The sequence below is a fragment of the Triturus cristatus genome, chromosome 2_1 (genome assembly GCF_964204655.1).
Source record: "Triturus cristatus chromosome 2_1, aTriCri1.1, whole genome shotgun sequence".
NCBI lineage: Eukaryota > Metazoa > Chordata > Amphibia > Caudata > Salamandridae > Triturus > Triturus cristatus.
In genome coordinates this window covers 93,367,365-93,389,359 of record NC_140581.1, presented here as the reverse complement: position 1 = coordinate 93,389,359, position 21,995 = coordinate 93,367,365, and the positions used below count along the sequence as shown (strand labels likewise).

Here is a 21,995-nt window from a genome sequence, read left to right as displayed (position 1 = left end):
CAAGATGCCGTTTTCAATGATTGCACAGTGCGGACAAGCATCCGGCACTGTGCAATCATTGAAAACGGCATCTTGCACAGTGCAAGCTGTAGTTTTCTGCTGCTCGAGTAGATTTTTACTCAAGCGGCAGCTTTCTCAATGCAGACTGGTAGTTTCTCATCGCGAGCGGTCGCGAGCATACGCGACCACTCACAATGAGAAACCTGACCTCCCCACGTTGAGAATCTCGCCGGGATATTTATTTTCCATGCTCGCGATCAGCAACTTGATGTTGCTCATGGCGAACAAGGAAAAAGTCTCGCCGGGATGTCATTTTGCTTGCTCGCGGTCGCCAACTTGATGTTGAGGACTGCGAGCAAGCAAAAAATGACCGCTGCGCTACGCAACGCTAAGCTACGCATGTTTGCACTGTGCTACGTGCAATTCACGTAGTGCGAAGTAGCGCAAACTTTGCAAACTACGCGAGCGTAGCGTAGTGCTTTGCCTAGGCTTAATTATCAGTGACGACCCCAACGCTCATACTATTGGGCCACCACTGCCTCAACTTATTGATACAAGAATTGATACCAATTTCAGCTTTGGTGGTGGCTAACCATCAGTCTCTAGCAAAGGGTATTCCTCCTTAGCTAGGCCTACTGATGGGAAGTAACCCTGGAAGCTCATTCGTGGCAAGGCTGCTGGATTCTTCTGTCATCACTCCTTAAATTAGAGGAAACTTATTGCAATTCTTTGAGCCCATTGTCATTTCAACAACATCTCAAAGCACATCACGCATTGGTTCACACACACAACACTGTGACAGTGGTACATATCAACCGACAAAGGTAGACTCGATCCTTCTCTTTGTGAATATTTGCACTACAGTTGGTGCCCTGGTGGAAAATACATCTGTTTTCCTAAAAGGCTTCTCACATCATGCGTTTCAGCAATATCCAGTCAGACAGGTTAAGCAGAGCATTCCCTTCTTTCAAAGTTCTCTGTACCCTGTCATTTTCAAAACTCTTCGTCCAAGAATTGAGAGACCACCTGTACACCTGATAGCCTCTCCAGAGAATGCTCAACTTCACAGGTTTTGTTCTCATCTTTAAGGTCCCATGTAGACAGTGCATGCGCTGTCTCTTCGAAATATTTTGTCTGCTGTCAATGGGCTTGAAGCCCTCCCATTACTTACCTTTAGTCTTGCTTCCTGCTGGTCAGTTCTGCAGGCAGCTCTTCCCTCTTCTTGCATGTGACCATCCCCTAGAGCAGAGGTCTTCAAACTTTTGTAGGCTGAGTCCCCCCAGCTGAATTTTTTTAGATGTTGGGCCTCGCCACCACCTGACAGAAATTTCCAGAATCTGGTACACTACATAATCGACCGCCACACGCATATCACGGGCCATATCCGGCAAATAATGTTCAACACAATAAGAGTGTTTAGTAAACTGTAGGTTTGTGAGTGGGTGTGTGAAATGACAGAGGCTTATTACACAGCTCAAAACACAATTTTCCAAGATAAATGTGCGCACATTGTTTTTATTAGGATGCTTTGTTTTACACATGACATAGATTAATAATAACACTGCCAACATAAATGTGACGGGTGTGCCGGTTCTTAGCCACATAGACGGTCAATCTGTGGATGGATTTTTGCTACAGCCATCCTCAGGTTGTGCTCCACATCCAGTCTTGAACGGTACTTAGTCTTTAATACCGCAAGTGCTGAGAACCCGATCTCACATAAATAGGATGAGCTGAAAGGCAAGAGAGTTTTGATAGCAGTTTCTCTCAAAGCTGAATATTCTACAGACATTTTCAGCCAAAACAGTGACTGTAGGGGAGACAGTGTTAGCAGATTTTTCGAGCACCCCCTAGCTCACAGTTGGTACACGAGAAACAATTCTTCTCTAGAAACCATTAACAAATGTTTTAGGCAGCATTATAATGGTATAATTGACCACCAACCAGTTATGGATCCGAAGAGACAGGTGAAAGTCCACAGAGAGGGCGCTGAGCGAACACCTAATTGAGAACTCCTTAGTGGTACCATAAGTTGCTTGCTTGAAGCAGTGGGGGTTTAGGACATGTCGGGCTTATGTTTAAAAAAAATAGAACTGATAATAAATTAATTATGTTGCCTGTTTTACTTCAGAGCAATGTTGTCCGACAGACTTTGTGGTGGCAGGGACATGTTAAGGATTTTGGGTGCCCTGGGCCAAAACTATTTTGGGGGCTCCTTTTTAGTACAGCTTTGAGTTTAAATGATTTACTTTCAGCTCTGCCATACCCTCTTTATCCAGGCTACTAACGGTGCAAAGGCACTATGGTCGAAATTCTAAAAGTGTTTACATCTCATATTCAGAGATAGTGATGAGTGTTTTCACTGTTGTAACAAAACAGCAGCCCACTAATTTTACAGCGAATAATATCTGGGATATGCTCCAATTTCTCATATGTGAAGACCCGTTTTGATCTAAAATAAACTTTTTTATGGTTGTTGCATGAAACGAAAACATTTCTCTGCAAATAGTAATAGATTCTCTCACATCAATCACATTAAAAAGAAATGAAACAAAACAGTATTCACAAGAATCAGTTTAGGAATTATTCCAGGCCACCAGGGCAAAAACAGAGCTGCCTCTATCAGGGGGGCCCCTGAAAGGCTGGACTGCAGTGCATGTAAATATGTCCTTTTGTAATTTAAGACGAAAACCTTGATGGGGCACGACATGCCCATACTTGTGTACAGGGGCGCAACTAGACCAAAACTTCGGGTGGGGGCTAACACTCCCATCCAGGGCTGGCCCTAGCACTGGTCGCACACAGTGCAACGGTCTGTTTTGGCACCCCTCCCCCATTTCCTCCTTCTCCATGAATTTCCTCACTACCACTCACCAACAATGCACCCCATCTCTCTGTAGCACCTTTCTGGCAAATATTTCGTTTTTTTATAGCACTGCTCATTGTTTACTCACACTTAGTTCAGTGATCTGCTTGGTACATGTTCTTTGTAGCGGGCACATTAACCCTCTGCGCTGTGTGGGTGGCAGGAGGAGTACCCATGTGATGGCTCGGTGAGCCAGGGTAAGTAGGGTAAGAGGAGTGACTGCAGGGTGAGTGAGGTGACCATATGAATTTCAGTGCGGATGTAAGTGCAGAGTGAGACGAATGAATGTATGGTTAGAGATGCGCTTATTTGAGTGAGATTGCAGCGTAAGCAGTTAGGGAGACAGGTGAGTGAAGTGACACACGAGTGCGGGTTGGGTAGTGTGCTCGTGTGACTGCAGGATGAGGTACAGGGTGAACAGCACAAGTGCATTGTGAGTGTGGAGTGATCACTGTGAATTCAGGGTGAGCGGGTGAATGGTGTGAGTGCATCGGGATCAGTGTGAGGGCATTGTGATCGCTGTGAGTGCAGTGTGAGCGTGAAAGTGAAGGGTGAGAATGAGGAGCGAGTTGTCTGAATGCAGGGTGCATTCCCAGACACTTGAAGTAACTCAGCAGGTTATTGACGGCAGCGTAGGGTTTCAGATATGTTAAACTATTGCTGTTATGGCATTAACCAGGGATCAGGGTGGAGGAAATAAATGTGCTGATCTTGCAACAAACTTCCAGTTTTATGATTAGGGTTGCCAGCTCATTATTTTGATGTCCCAGGCAGTACAAAAATAAACAGTCACCTAGAGCTGTATTGTCAGCACTTCTCTGTGCCTACTTCAAATAGCAAATATAAATAGAATGCACTTTTAATTGTGTTCTAGGGCTGCCCGGATGATCAATGACTGATAATAAAATGGAACAAAGACAGAAAAGTCACATTACAAATGTATACATACTTCTTTATGTATAAGCATATTTAGTGTCAAGACAAGCAATTTGCAGGCTGTTTAAAAAACACATGGCTGGCTGGCATTGTTTTTTTGGTAACTTGAAGTCCTGTGGGCGTTGCAGGCGCCTGCCTGTGTAAATTTAAAAGAAACTTTGTCTCCTTTCTGCTAAGAGCTAACCCTCCCAGGACGGGGTTAAACTCGTAGGGCTGAAACGCTTCAGCTGCAGTGGGAGGCAGGATGTTTCCTCTGCTAAAACTGAAAGAAAGGAACAGGCAGTCATAGCTGCAGTGGGAGGCAGGGAGTCTCCTCTGCTATGAAATCCAATGCGAAGGAACAGGACTGTCTGTTCATTTGCTTTCGTCCTGTTCGTTTGCTTTCGGTTTTAGCAGAGGAGCCCCTGCCTCCCACTGCAGCTGAAGCATTTCAACTCTACAAATTAGCCCCCTCCTGGGAAGGTTAACTGTTAGCTCTTTACATGACAAAAGCGCACGTCCTGCCTTATCCATTTACCCTCCCCCTCCCATCCAACCCTCTGTTACTGTGACTTGACTTGCGATGCGGGACAGTAAAACACCAACAAAGGTAAGATCTTAGAGTGGAGTGCGCGCCCCCCCCCGCCCCCCGAGATGGTGTCGTGCTCCCCTGGGGGGGCGCGCCCCACAGATTGAAGAACTCTGCCCTAGAGCATGGCACAAGTAATCGTGCCCCTACACTGCTCGTACTTTTGGGACCCATTTTTTCTTTTTGTTGAGCCACTCTACAGAGTGCATCTTTCCCAACTGGCTCTGTCGTCTGCTCCAACCCGTTGTCTGTCTGTGTTTGTTTGTTCCTTCTCCCTCCGTCCTATTGCTGTGCTCCCACCCTTGTTTATTTAGCTTTTAACACTGTTTGCAACTTCATCTCAGCCACATCCTTACTGTGTTTTTTTAAACAATGTTAATTTACTTGAGTTTATGTGTTTAAGGTGTGACTTTGAGGGGGCCTTCCACATGAGTGTTTGTTTATTCTTAGCTCAAGCACTCATGCTATTACATTAAGGGGACTGCTTGCCTGTTATGCACACACTCTGTCTCATTCCATTCATTTGAGATACAAAAATGTGCTTCCAACACTCTCTTCACTAGCAATGTTGCAGGGAAATTTCTTACTCATCTTTTTTGTACAGGACTTGTCATGTGCAGAGCTGTGGCCTTTGAAGCTGGGGAACCCCGTTCAAGTCTAAGCAGTGCCACAACTTCTTGTGACTATAGTGCATATTAGCTAATGTGGACATGTAAAAAACATAATAATCTAGTCCCCCACCCACCTTAACATTGCAATTGAAAGCAGTGGGGGGGTGACATTTTGCTATCTCAATTGAAAGGGACCTTGCATGTCAGGGCTTGTTTATTTACCTTTATTCCACCTCGGACAATGCTGCCTTTCATTTTTTATGTTAGACAGCTTTAACCCTTTCCATGCGTCGGACGGCCGGGAGCCATCCGACGTCACAGTAAGCGTCTGCGTTGGACGGCTCCCGGCCGTCCTAGCACGCACCCACGGGGGAAGCACTGGCGCTCCTCCGTGGGCTGCCAGAGACTGAGGGAATGCTGTGAGGTAGGACATTTGTGTGATTCCACACAAAAAAATGTGGAAAATGTGGGTTTTTTCAGCTAAATTTGACGTTTGCAGGGGATTTTAGGTAGGAAAACATTGGGGATCCATGCAAGCCATACCTCCTTGGACTCCCCCAAGTGTGCAGTTTTCAGAAATGTATGGGTTTGGTAAGTTACCCTAACCCTAGCCTGGGGCCAAAAACCCAGGTGCCCCCCTTGCAAAACCTGGTCGTTTTGTGATGGGTAATTTTTAATTCTTCTCAATACGTTTTGGGCCCTTGCCTGTTGCAGGTACTTGGGCCACCCACATGAGTGAGGTACCATTTTTATTGGAAGACCTGGGGGAACTCTGGGTGGTAGGAAATTTCGGTCTGCCCCGTGATCCCACAACTTTCCCACACAGAAATTTGAGAAAAAAAGGGATTTTTTTCAGCTAAGTTTGAGGTTTGCATGGGATTCTGGGTAGGAAAACATTGGGGGTCCATGCAAGCCATATCTCCCTAGACTCACCCGGGTGTCTAGTTTTCAGAAATGTGTGGGTTTGGTAGGTTTCCCTAGATGGCCACCGAGCCCGGGGTCAAAACCCCAGGTGACCCCACTTGCAAAACCAGGTCATTTTGAGATAGGTAATTGTGATGTCTCCACAATACCATTTGGGCCCTTCCCTTCCGTGGACACTTGGTCCACCCACACGAGTGAGGTACCATTTTTATCAGGAGTCTTTGGGAAATGCAGGGTGGGTGAAATGTTGTGGATCCACGCAGATTCTATAACTTTCCATCACAGAAATGTGAGGAAAATGTTTTGTTTTTTGGACAGTTTGAGGATTGCAAGGGATTCTGGGTAACATAACCTGTTGAGAGCCAGACAAGTCATCCCATCATAGATTCCCCTGGGTGTCAAGTTTTCAAAAATGTAAAGGTTTGCTAGGCTTCCCTGGGTGCCGGCAGAGCTTGGGTTCAAAATCTACAGCCAGGTATTTTGCAAAAAAGGGGTCCGTTTTTACTGTAAAAATGTGGTGTGCTGACGTTGCGTTTTGGGTCATGTCCTGTTGCGGGCACTAGACCTACCCACATAAGTGAGGTACCATTTTTCTTGGAAGATTTTGGGGAATGCGGGGTGGGGGAATTTTGTGGATCCACGCAGATTCGAGAACTTTCCATCACAGAAATGTGAGGAAAATTGTTTTTTTTAACAAAGTTTGAGGTTTGCAAGGGATTCTGGGTAACGGAACCTGTTGAGAGCCAGACAAGTCACCCCATCCTGGATTCCCCAGGGTGTCTAGTTAAATGTATAGGTGTGATAGGTTTCCCTAGGTGCCGGCAGAGCTAGGGTTCAAAATCCACAGCTAGGAACTTTGAATAAAAAGGGCCAGTTTTTAATGTAAAAATGTGGTGTGTCCACATTGCTTTTTGGGCTGTTTCCTGTCGCGGGCACTAGGCCTACCCACTCAAGTGAGGTACCTTTTTTATAGGAAGACTTTGGGGAAGGCGGAGTGGGTGGAATTTTGTGGATCCACGCAGATTCGAGAACTTTCCATCACAGAAATGTGAGGAAAATTGTTTTTTTTAACAAAGTTTGAGGTTTGCAAGGGATTCTGGGTAACGGAACCTGTTGAGAGCCAGACAAGTCACCCCATTCAGGATTCCCTTGGGTGTCTAGGTTTAAAAAAATGTATAGGTTTGCTAGGTTTCCCTAGGTGCCGCAGAGCTAGGGTTAAAAATCCACAGCTAGGCACTTTGAAGAAAAGGGTCAGTTTTCACTATAAAAATGTGGTATGTCCACATTGCGTTTTGGGCGGTTTCCTGTCGCCGGCACTAGATCTACCCACACAAGTGAGGTACCATTTTTATTGGGAGACTTAGGGTAACACAGAACTGTAGAGCAACTGTTATTACCTATTGACTTTTTTTTTTTTTTTTTTTTTTGTGTCCTCATATATGCCGCCAATCTATACTCTAGATGGAAACCCCATATGCCTTTCACATTGTCTGTTGGAACCGCCCTGGACTCAATGTGTGGCATTAAAGGTCGCCCAGAGGTAGGCTGTTTCCTTGTCCCACTCCCCTGTCCTACGATAGAATATCTCAGGCTGGGGAGGACCGGATCATGACAAACCTCTGGCGTAATCATCGGACCGTTATGTCGACAACCAGGCCACCAAAGCCGACCACACGTTGTCTGAATTCTCGTTATGGCACGCCATATCCATCTTGCTAACTTCTATAATAGTTCGTAAGCAGTCAGTAAACCTGGGAGGGACAGTTGACTTCCATTCTTTGCAAATCTCTCTCCTGGCTATAACCATCACATAGAATATAAATTGTGTGGAATAATTGTTCACGTTATAACCAGGAGGTAAGCCAAAAAAGACTACCCTAGGGGAACATATAATGGTAATTGTTAAAACCTTCTGCAGGAAGTCAAAAATCTCTTGCCAATATTCGAGAATCTTTGGACATTCTAAAAATATATGTATGTCATCGGCTAACAAGAGTTTGCAGCGCAGGCAGCAATAACTCACACGTGTGACCCTGGACAATCTAGCGGGGGTCCAATACACCCGATAGACCGTGAACAAATGATTTCTCCTTAGACTAGCTGGTTTTATTAAACTCTGAGACAGAGAAAAAGAGTCCATCCAGATCTTACTTATCACTTCAGGACTATCTGATATCGGATTACCCCAGAGACTAGCCAACTCACTGTTTAACATTTCAGTTGCCCCCAGTAAAGCCTTATACCAAAATGAAACCTCACGTTTCCACCCTCCTCCCCTGGAGACAGATTCAAGTATCTCGAGATCACTCGGTCGCTGTACCGTCTGTCTTGACCACCATGCGAAGAGTTGGTAAAACTTAAATCTTGTCAGAGATCCATTTGTGAGTGAAGCTAAGAAATCCCAGTCCAAAAGGCCCAAGTTGCCCCAAAGATCTCCCCATCTCCTCACTCCGGCTGTTTTTAAAGGTTGGGACAACTGGTCCTGAAGGCACTCCGGGGTGCCCGGGGAGTCCCAGACTGGAGCATTAGCATGGTAATATGGGATACCCAGAGCCCTCCGGACAAATACCCAGTTCCTGAGGGCAGCCTGCAGGATCTTCAAACGGACTTTCTTGTAAAATTTCTGGTCACCAAATTTAAACAAAAAAAACTCCTGTCCCTGTGGTAGATCATGACTTCTGATGCATTTCTGCCTTCCAAATGAAAGACAATGTGTAAAAAATAAGTCACATTGAAAAATGTCCTATAATTCTCATGCTAGTATGGGTATTCATAATTTCAGAGATGTGCAAATATCTACTGTTTCTAAACTCTATATTTTGTTTCAATTTCATAAATACATAGGTGTCTTTCATACCGATTTTTCACTGTTTATTTTTTCCCAAATGAATTGCTATATATCCGGTATACAATAAAAAACCATTGCAAGACGCTGCTCAGTTATTGGCTCTGGGTTCGTCGGGTTCTTGGTGAACCTACAAGTGCTATATATCCCCACACCACAAAGGTCCAGCGGATATAACAGTATATCACTTCCAAACATTTGTCATACTTAGAAGAAGTTACAGGTGAAAACGTTGGCACGAATGGCTGTTGTTTTTCAACTCATTTTCAATTTCTTCTATTTTCAACTGTTAGTTTATATAAAAAAACATTAAAGGATCTACACAAAGAACCCCTTGCTGAATTCAGAATTTTGTCTAATTTTCTGAAATGCATAGCTTTCCAGGATGCATTATTGCTTTCATAACCGTTTCTACAATTAAATGAAAGAAGCTTGAAAGCACAAAAAAATAGCAAAAATAGGCTATGTCCCATTAAAATGCTAAAACTGTGTAAAAAAGTTTGGTTTTCTGACAAAAGTCTGTCAGTCCCTGAAATCTGGGAAGATGGTGATTTCAGTACCACAAACCGTATGTTGATCCCATTTGCAGGGATTAAACCAGATGCTTTTATTTGTAGCACTTTTTCCCCATTTTTACACAAAAAAATATGTTTGCTTTATTTTGGCTAATTTCTGGGTTTCCCTCCAGGGGAATCAGCAAACCCTGGGTACCTTTAAAATCCCCATGATGTTGGAAGAAATGAACGCAAATTTGCCGTGGATACCTTATGTGGTCAAAAAGTTACAGGACCTAAGCGTGAACTACCCCAAATAGCCAGCACGGGGGGGGGGGGGGGGCCTCGCAGCGATGGGTGTAAACAATATTTGCGATTGTACCTCAACCACAAACTAAGTTTTATTTCCCTCAAAAAATGCTGCCTTTCAATTATTTTGCTAGTTTTAAACAATAGTTGTGACTGCAAAAACACAGGACTTGTGCAAGGTACATGGGAAAATGTTACCCTTCACCTATTTAAGCGTATGGGTGTCCAAAGAGCAAACAAGAGGGCAACATTTACATTCAGTTTTCAATTTACCTGAATTCCACCAAGGACAACGCTGCTTTTCATTTGGTATGTTAGACAGCTTGAAACAATATTTAACCCTGCACCTCAACCACTAAGTTTTACTCTCCACGAACAATGCTACCTTTCAATTCTTTTGTTAGATAGTTTTAAGCAATAGTTGTGACAGAAAAAACATAGGATGTGTACAAGGCACATCAGAAAATGTTACCCTTCACTTATTTCAGCGTAGGAGGGTCCAAAAAGCATAGATAGAGGGCAACATTTACTTTCAGCTTTAAATTTACCTTTACCCCACCATGGACAATGCGGCCTTTCATTTGTAAAGTTAGACAGCTTTAGATCACCCACAACCTAAGTTTTCTTATAAACTTTACTGAGCCAAACATCAAGCTTCAAGCACACACTTTTGCATTGCTTTTAAAAACAAGTAGCACTGATTCTCAACTTAAGAGCATGTTATCACACAATGGCCGAACGGCTTGCCTGTTATACACACACTTTGTCGTATTCCGTTTCTTTTGAGATAAGAAAATGTGATTCCCACCTCTCCTCACTTGCAATGTTACAGTGGAAATTTCATTCATCTTTTTTACATCTGTATGTTAATTAATTTGCACCATTTCCATCCATCTAAACCAAATTAACATTGAACAGCCCTCTCCACTAAACACGATGTATATTTACTAACACACTACCAATTATCCACCTTACTTATTACCTACCATTAGCCATCTCTTTCTCTATATTAAGCACCGCCCACCCACAAAAAAAGTGCAGTGTTACTATATCATAATACGTTTCTAAGACAGCCAATGTTTGTGTTGATTCTTGCCTACCATTTCACATTTTAATTCAAAGCTCATACCATCCCTCATGTGTTAATTAATAACAAAAGAATAATTTATGTTTCATAGCAATTTAGAATAACACTTTAAACATACTGTACAACCACAGTGCTGCACAACAGAGCTAAAGTAAACTAAACCAATAGCTCTCGCAGAAGCTTTGCCAATGCTTGTCTGCTCCTGTGGCTTGTGGAGTGGATGATCAGACTTTGCTTTAGCTACATTGTCTGTTTTATGCCTTCCTTCTGATCCCCTTGTAAACTCCACTACTGCTGCAGATTCGAGATTAGATTACAGATTATTTTTATTGTATCATTAATTTAAATTGTTATAATTCCTATAAAATAAAAGTGGAGTAAAATGTGTAGGACATAAAACCAATTAGTAAAATCAACTTTTAAAATACACCAGTGCTTCGTAACTACCTTGAACTGCCCCACAGCCATTAAAATGAGCTCGTCATACATGTGTTACCTCATTAAACAAGGTGAAAAAAAGGAGAACCTTACAGAAAAATCCATGGCTGAGCCCTTTCCAAGGCGGACAGTTTAAATGCAATGTGTCCTCAATGTCTTGACCATTTCCACCGCTGCATTACAGGTTTGAAAGCTCAAGGCGCTGAAAGGGGTTTCAGCCAGAATATCCTCAACACCAGGGGGCAGATTTATGAGCCCCTTGCGCCACTTTTGCGTCACTTTTCCCATGTTAAAAGTGACGCAAAAGTGGCGCAAGGGGCTCATAAATCTGCCCCCAGGAGTTTAGGGCAGTTGCACGCAACATGTGACGCAGTCTCCGCTGCAGTTGTGCGAAGTGCGCATGCTCGCTCGGAACCACTGTCAGTTCTTCCGTACCAATTGGCTCGGAGTGGAATCAGAACCTATCTGTATCTCATCAAGTGTCTTTTAGTCTCAAATGACATGGATTGTTTAAGGCAGTGGTTCTCAACCTATTGACTTCTGGGGACTCCCAATTAATCATTACTAGAACCTGGGGACACTGACCCCCCCCCCCCCCCCCCCGAATCATTATTGGTATCCAGGGACCCCCAACTGAGTCATGACTGCTAGCCGAGGGCCCCAGCCTAAGCATTGTCCATGGTTTGAACCACAAAACAATACACAAAAGCTAAAAAAAACAAAATTCAAACAAATACACAAATTACACATTTTACTTAATTTGCAAACACATATAAATAAATAAATAATAAATGGATTTATTTTAATATGTGTGAGAAGTTGGCCTGGCATATGCTGGTCACTAGTTATAGTGGCCACCTTGCACCAGTCCAATTCGACTCTTGGTAGATAGGTTTAAAGACAACCTTTTAAAGAAAGCTATCCTAGTGGTAGCTGTGGAGAGCAGCCTGAAGGCTAAGTCTCTGAGGAATGTAAAGCAGCTTGTTTTACCTTATAATCTCTTGAATTACCAAATGAAAAGACACCACACAGGTATATATATCAAATATATATGTATTTATTTCTAAATATACTCTACTAATCTCTTTATGAGATTAGAGTCAGGTAAACATTCAAAAGATCAACAGTTCTCAATAAATTAAGCATAAATCTGGCTGTAGCCCTAGGGGCGTACCAGACCATATACTAAAATAGTGGGTTAACAAACTCGACTTGCAAAAGTACGAGGCTAGGGCCTTGGGAATCGCTGGGGCTTCACTTCTGCAGTGTTAGCAGGTAAGCAATCAGCCCACAGGAGACGCGTGCAGTGTCTAAACACACACGCGGGATTCTCATTGGTTTCAATGGCAAAATGTCGCGGTTTGTAATTTACAGTTCTAGGGCACTTCGGAGTGGACAACAAGCAAACAACTTACAGGGTAAGTACTTCGATAGCCAATGTACACTTGGGCACCGTAATGCCAGAGTTACCTCACCCAGGGAATCCGGGTGCATAGGTGTCCTTTGGTGTCGGGTCGCGATGCTGTTTTCAAAGGAGATCGGGGCAGTCTTGCTGCTTGTGTCGTCGAGAGAAGTGTCCGCTGGAATCCGACGATGGATTGGAGTTGCAGGAGACCTAGAAATTAAGGGGACAGAGTTCAAAGTCACTTGCCAGTGACTGGTGGCCAGCAGGATAGATGACCACAGCTGTCGCGTCTCTTCAGGTCGCTGATGTCATTTTGTCTCTTCACTCACGTGGACCAGGAGGGATCGATGAAGACCAGCAGCTGGATTCTGGAGGTCCCACAACGTTTGCAGCTGTTGGCGGTGTCAGTACATGGATTGGAGACAACAAACCTTGGCAACTGCAAGTCTCGTGTGGATGGAAGATTGTCGATGGATCAGACCAGCAAGGTCCGATGGACTTACCCAGCAAGGGTAAGTGAGGGCAGGCCCAGAGCAACCAGGCGAGCCCTTGAAGTGGATGTGGAAATCTTCTGGAGGGCTGCTAGCCAACGGGCAACAACCGCAAAGACGCCTTTGCAGGAAAAGGTTAACAACAGCCCACGGTCACTCGGGACAGGGTAGGCTACTGAAATTCGGCACCAGACCTGCTCAGGACTTGGACAATAAGTGGTCCAAAGCACAATTTCATTGGACGTAGTTTAGGGCTTGCACTTGAAATCAGTGCACCGTTCCCTGGTATTGCTGTTCCTCGTCACTCGTGGGGTCCAGATGCCACAGCTTCGCTGGGGACTCAAAATGGCCAACGAGAGGTCAGGAAATCTGCTTCAGGGGACGCAGGGACTTCGGGCTCCGGCGGGAGCGGTAAAGTTTGCAACCGTAGTTCAGTAGTTTTGGTGCCTGCCAAGCAGGGGAGTCACTCCTTGACTCCAAGGGAGATCCTTCGGTCTTCTAGAGATAGTAGAACGTTGAAGGGCCAGGATTCTTCTTCGTAGAGCATCGTCCAGGTGTAATCTAATCTGCATTGGCAAGCTTTGGTATCTTATAGTGAAAAGATGGGAGGGACTAGCTCTAGGGCCACTCCTCTAGGAGGGCCAGGGTAGTGGGTGGTTACACCCACTTCCCTTTGTCCAGTTTCGCGCCAGGACAGGGGCAGGCAGCCCCTGAACCGGTTTGAGCTGGCATATGCACAGAGGAGCCTACTGCTCCCCCAGTGCAGGACTTCAAAGCACTCTAAGAGTGCACCCACCCAGCCCCAATACACTAACTCCTGTCTGGGAGGTGGTGACACCTCCCTGGGACAGGAAACCTTTTGTTGGGCTCCCTCCACTGCGAGTTTCGGTCAGCAGCAGGAGGGCAGCCCGGTGTCTGTGCTGGTGGCATCCATTTTGTGATGCCAGGGCTCTTGAAGATTTCTACCGTGTAGTACAGTGTGTACATGTCGTCCCCTCTAGAAGGGTGGGATCCTACTCCCACACCAGTTACTGGTGTGGGGGTAGGATTCCAAGTTGTTTGACACCAAACACGACATGTTTTGATGCAGTCATTCCAAAGTTAGCATTTACCGCGAGGTTATAATGCACTTAAGAGTATATGGTTTAACCGCATCCACAAACAGCAGCAGAGAATAGACTCTGCCAGCTGCAGAGGGGCCCTGCTCAGGCAGAGGCACCCCCTCACATAGTAAACCAAGCACCCTGCCCTTGGGATTGATAGGGCCTACCATAGGGGTGACTGATAGGTTTATATGTGTGTGTATGGTGAGATATAGGAACCTATACCTCAGTGAGGAGTGCTAACACTACCTCACACAGGCTGCAGTAGCAGGCCTGTGGTGTCAGATTGTGAATGCTTCCCAGGGGTGGCATAATACATGCTGCAGCCCCTGGTAGGCCTGTGAAGTACCAATGCCCTAAGTACCTAAGGTACCATATACTAGGGGCTCACAAGGCACCACAGTATCCAATCACTAGTGCATCTAATATGCACACCTATCATTTAAGGGAGTAAGCAGATAGGCTGGGGTCCTGGATAGCAGGATCCCAGCCAGACTAGTCAAAAACCATTCAAACACCAGGAAAAAGTGGGGGCAACCATATAGTCAGATTCCACCTTCCTACATAACCCCCCCCCCCCCAAACGAAAGGAGATAAGGCTAACCTTGCCCAGTTAAGCCTTTATTTCCTGAGTGGCCATATAAGGAAGAACCTGCACTAGCATGGTTGCTCCCTGTCTCATGGTCCACTTGGGAAATCCTACCCCAAGGGGTTTTGGAGTTTCTCCAACGTCTAGGGAAATTACCTGTATTGTTTTCTGGTACAGAAGTAGGCTGGTGGGGTGTCTGAGTCTGGAAGTGAGGCCCTATTTGGGGTGGTCTCAACTTCCTCAGCACACTGGTCACCATGGAAGCCTTTCTGTCCATGACTGTGTCATATCTGGCCCTAAGGGTCAACCTCTGGCTGCCTACAGCTGGGGGTTGGGTCCCTCTGGTTGGAATAGTGGAGGGCACTGGAATGTTTGGGGCAACTATGCCCCAGGTTTCCCTGTGCCCAACAGAGTCCATCTGGGGGGTACCTGTACCTAGGGGTAAGGGGGATCCCTCAGTTTGTAGAGGAATAATCACCTGGCTAGAATTACTCTGCTGGGTGTCCCTAATCTGCTGATGAGGGGGTTCCTCTGGACAGGGGCCCATTAAGGGTCCACTGACCTCCCTGTCCTCTGCAGCCCTGGACTGACTGAGGCAGGGTAGAGAGGGGCAGGATACCTGCTCCAGACTGGGTGCCACCTTGGAAGGATCCTCTGCCATCAGAGTTGTGGCCAGGACAGGCCTGACCACTTCTGGGGCAGTTACTTCACAAGGGGCAGGGGCAGTTCCCTTAGAAAGCTGACCCTTACCTTTAGTCTGGTGGGGGGAGGACTGTTCCTCACCCCCTATGCTCTCTGTTTGTGTGGAGTGATCCATAGTTTCAGGCTTCACTCCCCTTAATTTCTCCTGGGTGGAGGGGAGGCCCTCGGGTTCTCATCCACTCTCTCAGGGATGCCTAACATTCTTAAATGGGCATTGTGGTCTACCTCAGCCCAGGCTGAGATTTCCAGATCATTCCCCAGTAGACAATCCACAGGCAAGGTTGGGGACACTGCCACTCTCTTTGGGCCAGTGACCCCTCCCCAGCTGAGATTTACTACTGCCATGGGATGGTCTGTCCTAATTCCATCAATATTGGTCACCTGGTAGCTAAACTCAGGTAAAAGCTGTTCTAGGGGCACTAGTCTCTTTGTCACCATGGTGACACTAGCCCCTGTGTCCCTGTAGGCCACAGCCTTCTGACCATTGATCATGGGCTCTTGTCTGTACCCGCCCAAAATATTGGGACTCATGGTAAAGTTGGCAAACCCCATGCCACCATCACAGACTAGAGTTGCTTGTGTAGGGGACCTGGTTAGGCCAGAGTCCCCCTGAGTTCCCCAAGAAAACCCAACTAAGTTTTTGGGTGCACTCCCACCACCTGGGGGATTGCTACTGGTAGTAACAGGAGGTGTTGGAGCTGCTTTGGGAGGAACATTCTCTTTATTGCCATTCTTGGGACAGCTGGAGTCAGTTTTCCAGTGTCCAGGTTGCTTGCACACATGGCAATATGGTTTCTTAGTGGAAGAGGAAGGATTTTGGGACCCTTCAGAGGACTTTTCTGTTTTATCATCCCCACCTTTCTCTTTGGGCTTAGTGGAATCTTTCTTCTGGTCACCACCTTGGTTCTTGGGCCTAACCCTGTTTCTGACCCATTTGTCTGCCTTCTTTCCCAATTCTTGGGGAGAGGTCAGATCAGAGTCCACCAGGTACTGGTGTAAGAGTTGGTTTTGACAATTATTAAGGATCTGCTCTCTCATAATCAAATTATACAATCCTTTAAAGTCAGTGACTCTACTGCCAACTATCCAACCCTCCAGAGCCTTGGTAGCACAATCTACAAAGTCCACCCAATCCTAAATCTGTGCTTTCTGGGTGTCTCTGAACTTGAACCTGTACTGTTCAGTGGGTAAGCCAAACCCATCTATTAATGCACTCTTCAGGGATTCATAATCATTAGCATCCTCTTCTCTAACAGTGAGGAGCTTGTCTCTCCCTTTGTCTGAAAAGGAGAGCCACAAGATTGCTGCCCACTGTTTCTGGGGGACCTGTTGAACTTTACAGGCCCTCTCCTTAGCAGTTATCCATTTGTGGATATCATCCCCACTCTGGTAGGGAGGAACAACCTTGGACAGGCTCCTATGATCTGGCATGTAATCTCTGCCTCTAGGGACACTGTTGCAGCCACCAGGGGCATCTAACCCCTCCTTCTTTGAAGCTCTTTGGAGCTCGAAGGCTTCCCTATCTAAGGCCAATTGCTTGGTTCTGAGGGCAAGCCTAGCTTCCTCATACTGGAGCATCTTGAACTTTCTGTCAGAGGAGGTCTCCCTGGGAATGTTGGAGTTCCTCTGTGGCTGGCTATGCCCAGTGTGTTATCATCATCCATAGCAGCAACGCTTTCAACAGGAAGTTTGAACAACATTTTCCTCCCACATCCAAAAGGGCAATTAGCCTATCATTTATTTTCTGGAGATTCTTTAGATCCTTTTTCATAGATTTGAACCGGCATCGAGCCCTGCCAGGCGCCAAAGATTACGTTTGCTGAAGAACAATGCTTATAGAGCGGCAACAACATAGCCCTTGGAGGCTGTACCTGTTTAAAGACAAGCACGGGAATGCCTTAGGGCTTCTGGTGTCTTTGCAGCGTATGGATTTAAGGACTCCTTCCACTTCCAGTATGGTAGTAAATTGACCTGCAGCGAGGACTTGAGCTTGAGGGGATTGTGTATGTGATATATCTTTAGTAGTAGAAGCGATGGTACTATCCACATACAGTGCTCCAAGATACGAAATCCAGGTAGCAGGAGAGATGTTAGGAACGAGAGATTGCTTTTGATGGCAGAGAGACTGATTGACTAAGGACCAAAATGTCCTGCCGTCTTTATGTGTGGCAGCCTCATGCAGCATAATCCATTGTTTATCCTCCTTTCCTTTTCTGGATTCCCAGAGTTTTTTCCTGTAAAGACATGGACAGGTCCGGTGAATTAGGCCTTCCTGCCCTTCACCATGATTCCGAGGGTTGCGGCTCTGGTCAGCAGTCAATTGGGAACCCTTGTTCTAATTACTCCTCTGTACAAAACACAGTCTTGGTTGCCGAATGCTTCTGGAACTCTCAATAGCCCTTTCCATTATTCTGCCTTTCTTCAGGCATCTTGTCTTGGAGCCAGTGGGATCCGCCCTCTGATTCTTCAAAACCAGTTGACTCTCATTGCCTGGAAGGTATCGGGAGACATGTCCAGGTTGCAGGCCTTTCGTCAGCAGCTGCCGAATTTATACAGCAGGCTTGTGCTCCTTCCACCCGCAGACAATATTCTTCTGCATGGAAGCGACGGGTGGTTTGATGCCTTCAACGGGAGGTGGATCCCGTTGGATTCGAGTTACAAGACATCTTGCGAGCCCTGTCCCTTTCTATTGCGGTATAAAGTGATTGTGAACAGCCTGATAGTGTTTTGCTTGAACTGGATTTGATATGTATGTTTTTCCTCAGCTGTTACGTCATGCATCATGGACTGTGGGCTCCTTTTGATGTTTTTTCTGCAGGGACATAAGTCCCCACTTTGCTTGATTTGGGATATTTTCTGGCACATCATCAAGCTAGGATTTTTCGAGTCCTTAATTGCGAATATGAAGGATTCGCAATTAAGGACTCGCAAAATCCTATGCATGTAGGAATCGCTATAATAATAGCGATTACTACACATTCCTTATTTGTGACTCACCCATAGGAATGAATGGGAAATTGCAATAGGTACTCGCAAATTGCGCATGCAATTTCAGGGTGCAAGGGTGTCAAAAAGGACAACCTGTTGCACCCCTGGAATTGACATGTGCACATATGTTGCGTACACACATGCCCTAAGGGCATGTTTGTGCGCAACATGAAACTTTGAAAAATACACAAAAGTGCTATTTTTCAAAGGTTTTGCAAATTACCATGAAGTGCAACTTCATGGTAATTTGCGCACCCTATTAGCGAAATCGCTAATTTATTTTACTTTAATCTCAATTTGGTATTCCTTAAATGCAATTGCAATTTAAGTAATCGCAATTTAGAGATTACTTAAATTGCGATTTTTGCATTTGGGATGATGCATCCCAAATGCAAAAATACCGGTCGCAAAGGGGCAGATTCTGAGAATCTGCCCGTTTGCGACCGGTTTTTCATTTGATGCATGTGCCTGTAAGTCTTTTCTTCAATAAAAAGAAATTAAATAAAGATATCTTGAATACCCTTTCTGAATGTGCTGAATCATTATTATGCTCCATGTCAATAAATGACTTAAGGTCAGCTTTGTCCGCTGGACACAATCTCATTGATGGCAAGCCAGTTGGTATTCATCCTATGGTATGTAAGTTATTAAAAGGTATTAGGGTGGCTTGCCCTCCGAGACCTAGATACACTCTGTTATGGGATGTGATTTATCATTATTGGAGTCATGGCCTTATAATTCTGATTTACCATTGAAACAACGTTATGCCAAGCTAACTATTATGCTTGATTTCATGCCGACAAGTGTCGGATGTGAGGGCTCTGGACCTTGCAAGTAGGTTATTTTCTCCTGAAGGTGTTTCGTTTCTTTGTTCAAGGAGGACAAAGACTATATCCCGGTCCATTAATTTTCCTGCTTTTCCCAACAATGCAAAGTTATGTTATAAAATGTCTAAATGTTTATGAAGAAGGTACTTTGGCACATAGGGCTGATCCTCTAAGTCTTTTGTTACTGGCTATACAGAAACGTTTTTGTCCAGTTGCAGCAGCGGCCTTGTCCCATTGGTTCGTTGGGTCATGTCGGAAGCTGGGATTGATATTTCCATGTATGGTGCTCATTCAGCTAGACGAGCTATAGTGTTTAAGGCTTTTGCTCTTGGGTCTGGATTAGAAGATATTCTTTGTGCTGTTGATTGTCATCTGAATCTATGTTTAAGATGTTTTATAATGAACCTATTGTACTTGTTTCTTCTGTTATTGTTGGTGAGATTTGAACCGGCATAATCGGAGCCGCTGGTCCTGCCATAGAATAGGAAATGCTCTAGCATTTGAGACAAGAATTTTAGATTCTATTAAGGACACGGAGGCGAGGATTTTTGTCCATTAGGTTGTGGCATTCTGGACTGAGTAACTCTCCGTTGAGTCTTTGGAACTGTTTTCTCATTCATTTTATGGACATAGTTCTTATTTGATGGACGGGGTGTTCGCAAAGAAGGAGGAAAGGATGGTGCCTCTCTATTTTGTACATGATACCGAGAGACTATTGGTGGCTTTATAGGAGGCGTGGTTCAAAGCCCCATGGGATATGTAGTGTTATGATGTGTTTACTGTTTTTTTCATTGGCTGCTATTTTGGGAGTAATAAATATTGAGAAGCATAATCCTGCCCTCCGCGTCCTTAATAAAATCAAAAATTCATGTTGCGAATGCTAGAAAATTTTCTGTTCCCTGAATGGACCCCCAGCCTTGCTCACTGTGTATCATAGCGAATAAAGAAGTACCTACACTCAGTCACTCCATGACCTACATGGTGAGCAGTCTACTGCGCGGCCGCCTCACTATGAGGCAAGCTGAATACTCCAGGTGGCCCTAGGAGGAAGAGCAGATGATACACAATGCAACAACGGGTGCCACTGCTGCAGCGATGCTTGAGGTGGGCAGTGCCCCTTCGCCTCAGCCTAGTGCAGGCTACGCTGGACACTTGGAGCCTCCCTATGTCACGTAGCATGAAGTGGGCCTCGATGGCCGCCACACTGAGCCAGGTAGAGGTGGCCTGGATCCAGGGTGAATGCCGCTGCTCGCGGTAACACAACTGGGGCTGGGAGGCAGGACACACCACTGACCTGAGTGACCTCTTGGGCTCCGCCTGCATTGCCGGAATGGAGCAGGAGGGGGGAGCTGGTCTGTTTGCTGGTGGGCTTTGGGGCTCGGGTGTGTTGAAGGGGGGGGGGGGTGTTTAGGGGTGAGCTCTGTGTAAGGAGGCTGCTGTGGACTTCTTTTGTTTTGCTGATACAACTCTGGGGGATGCTTCGTGTTTTCTTTTCATTCATGCTGGAAGGCCACAGTGGAACTTTGTTAAGTGTAAGCAGAAGGATGCTTCTGGCATATCTATAAATCACTTACTCTCAATGGAAGTGCTGCTGCCGTTATGGTCAATCCCAAAAAGGCAGAATGTTTCCTACTACGTCTTAAATTACTAGAAGTTAAAGCTCTTTAGTTGGTTGTTTGTGGAACTAGGCTATCATTTTGTGATGAGCATGGTTCTTTGATAAAGGTCTACTTACAGCACTAAAATCCTGCGCCCAAAAGTGAGTTACCCACACCTTTTAACATAAACCTTTCAACAAATAAAATGCCAAAAAATAACTGGGGGCAAACAGAGACAGAAAAATGTAAAGGTGCAGAGAGCTGCAATAATGAAAGGGTTTGCACATAAAGGTTTCACGTGCTGAGCCAGGTGAAGGGGGCGGGGGGGGGGGGGGGGGGCGGCTCTGCAGTGATTGGCACCGAGGGTTGCTGATGTGGCAGCTGGCACGGAGGGGCGACGCAGTCTCTGAATACGCGGATTTGTGTTCCCAGAGGAGGCGCTCAGTTTAATTTCAACACATAATTATTTACCTGTTTGGATAATACCTAACTCCGGGCTGACCTGAGCCGTGCCCGCCGCTGCGCGTGCAGACGGAGGCGGACTCCATCGAGCGGCAAGATCCGGGCAGAGGCTGTGCTGTTCCTGCAGGTAAGAGGCCGTCTCCGGCACCGGGTTCACGGCAGGGCCTGTGCGGTGTCTTCTGTGTAGAAATAGGCTCACTCTAGCCCGTACATTTTAGGTTAAGGGACTTTAGGTTCCGCAGGAACGCTTCCACGTTTAAGCTTACCTATTCACTCGCTATGACCAGGTACACCAGGTTCTAGCCCTGGCATTCATTATCAGCCGAATGCATTCTGGGAGCTGTAGTCGCGGGACACCCCTGCTGTGTCGAATGCTGTTTTGCTTGTGAGCGGAATCCTGCGCGGCTCGGACTCACTCCTCTGGAGCCCTCCGAGGCCGGCATTACAACGGGTTTGCTCCTGTTCTCTGTCCGACCCTGGTCTTAGAAATCTCCAGGTGGAAGTCTAATGGAGGCAAAGAAAGAAACATGACCCCGGAGCTGGCACTCATGTTGTGCTCAAGGACCAGAGTTGTACCTTATTGTTGTTTTTTGATGCCCCCCAACGTGAATTTGAGGCAAAAAACATTATCTTCTAATGTATGAATGAACAAAAACTGTGTTAGAGTAGTGTGGCCCTACTGGGATGGCTTTTGGTTCAAGCTGCAGGGTGGGCACCTCACTCCATGTCATTATATAAATACTGTTTTCAGA

General features: G+C 45.7%; 1 protein-coding gene across 2 annotated transcripts in view; it reads left to right on the top strand.

Annotated features, from left to right (window-relative positions):
* The first annotated feature begins 4,298 nt into the window (after nucleotides 1-4,298).
* LOC146863820 (aldo-keto reductase family 1 member A1-A-like) overlaps nucleotides 4,299-21,995 on the top strand; it is a 193,475-nt gene continuing 175,778 nt past the window's right edge. Inside the window, exon 1 of one of the 2 annotated variants that reach the window (XM_085628243.1) lies at nucleotides 4,299-4,391. The gene's annotated coding sequence lies outside the window, so the exon portion shown is untranslated. Of the gene's footprint in view, nucleotides 4,392-21,109; nucleotides 21,371-21,995 lie in introns of those variants that run through there. The other variant, XM_085628236.1, reaches the window with a different exon arrangement.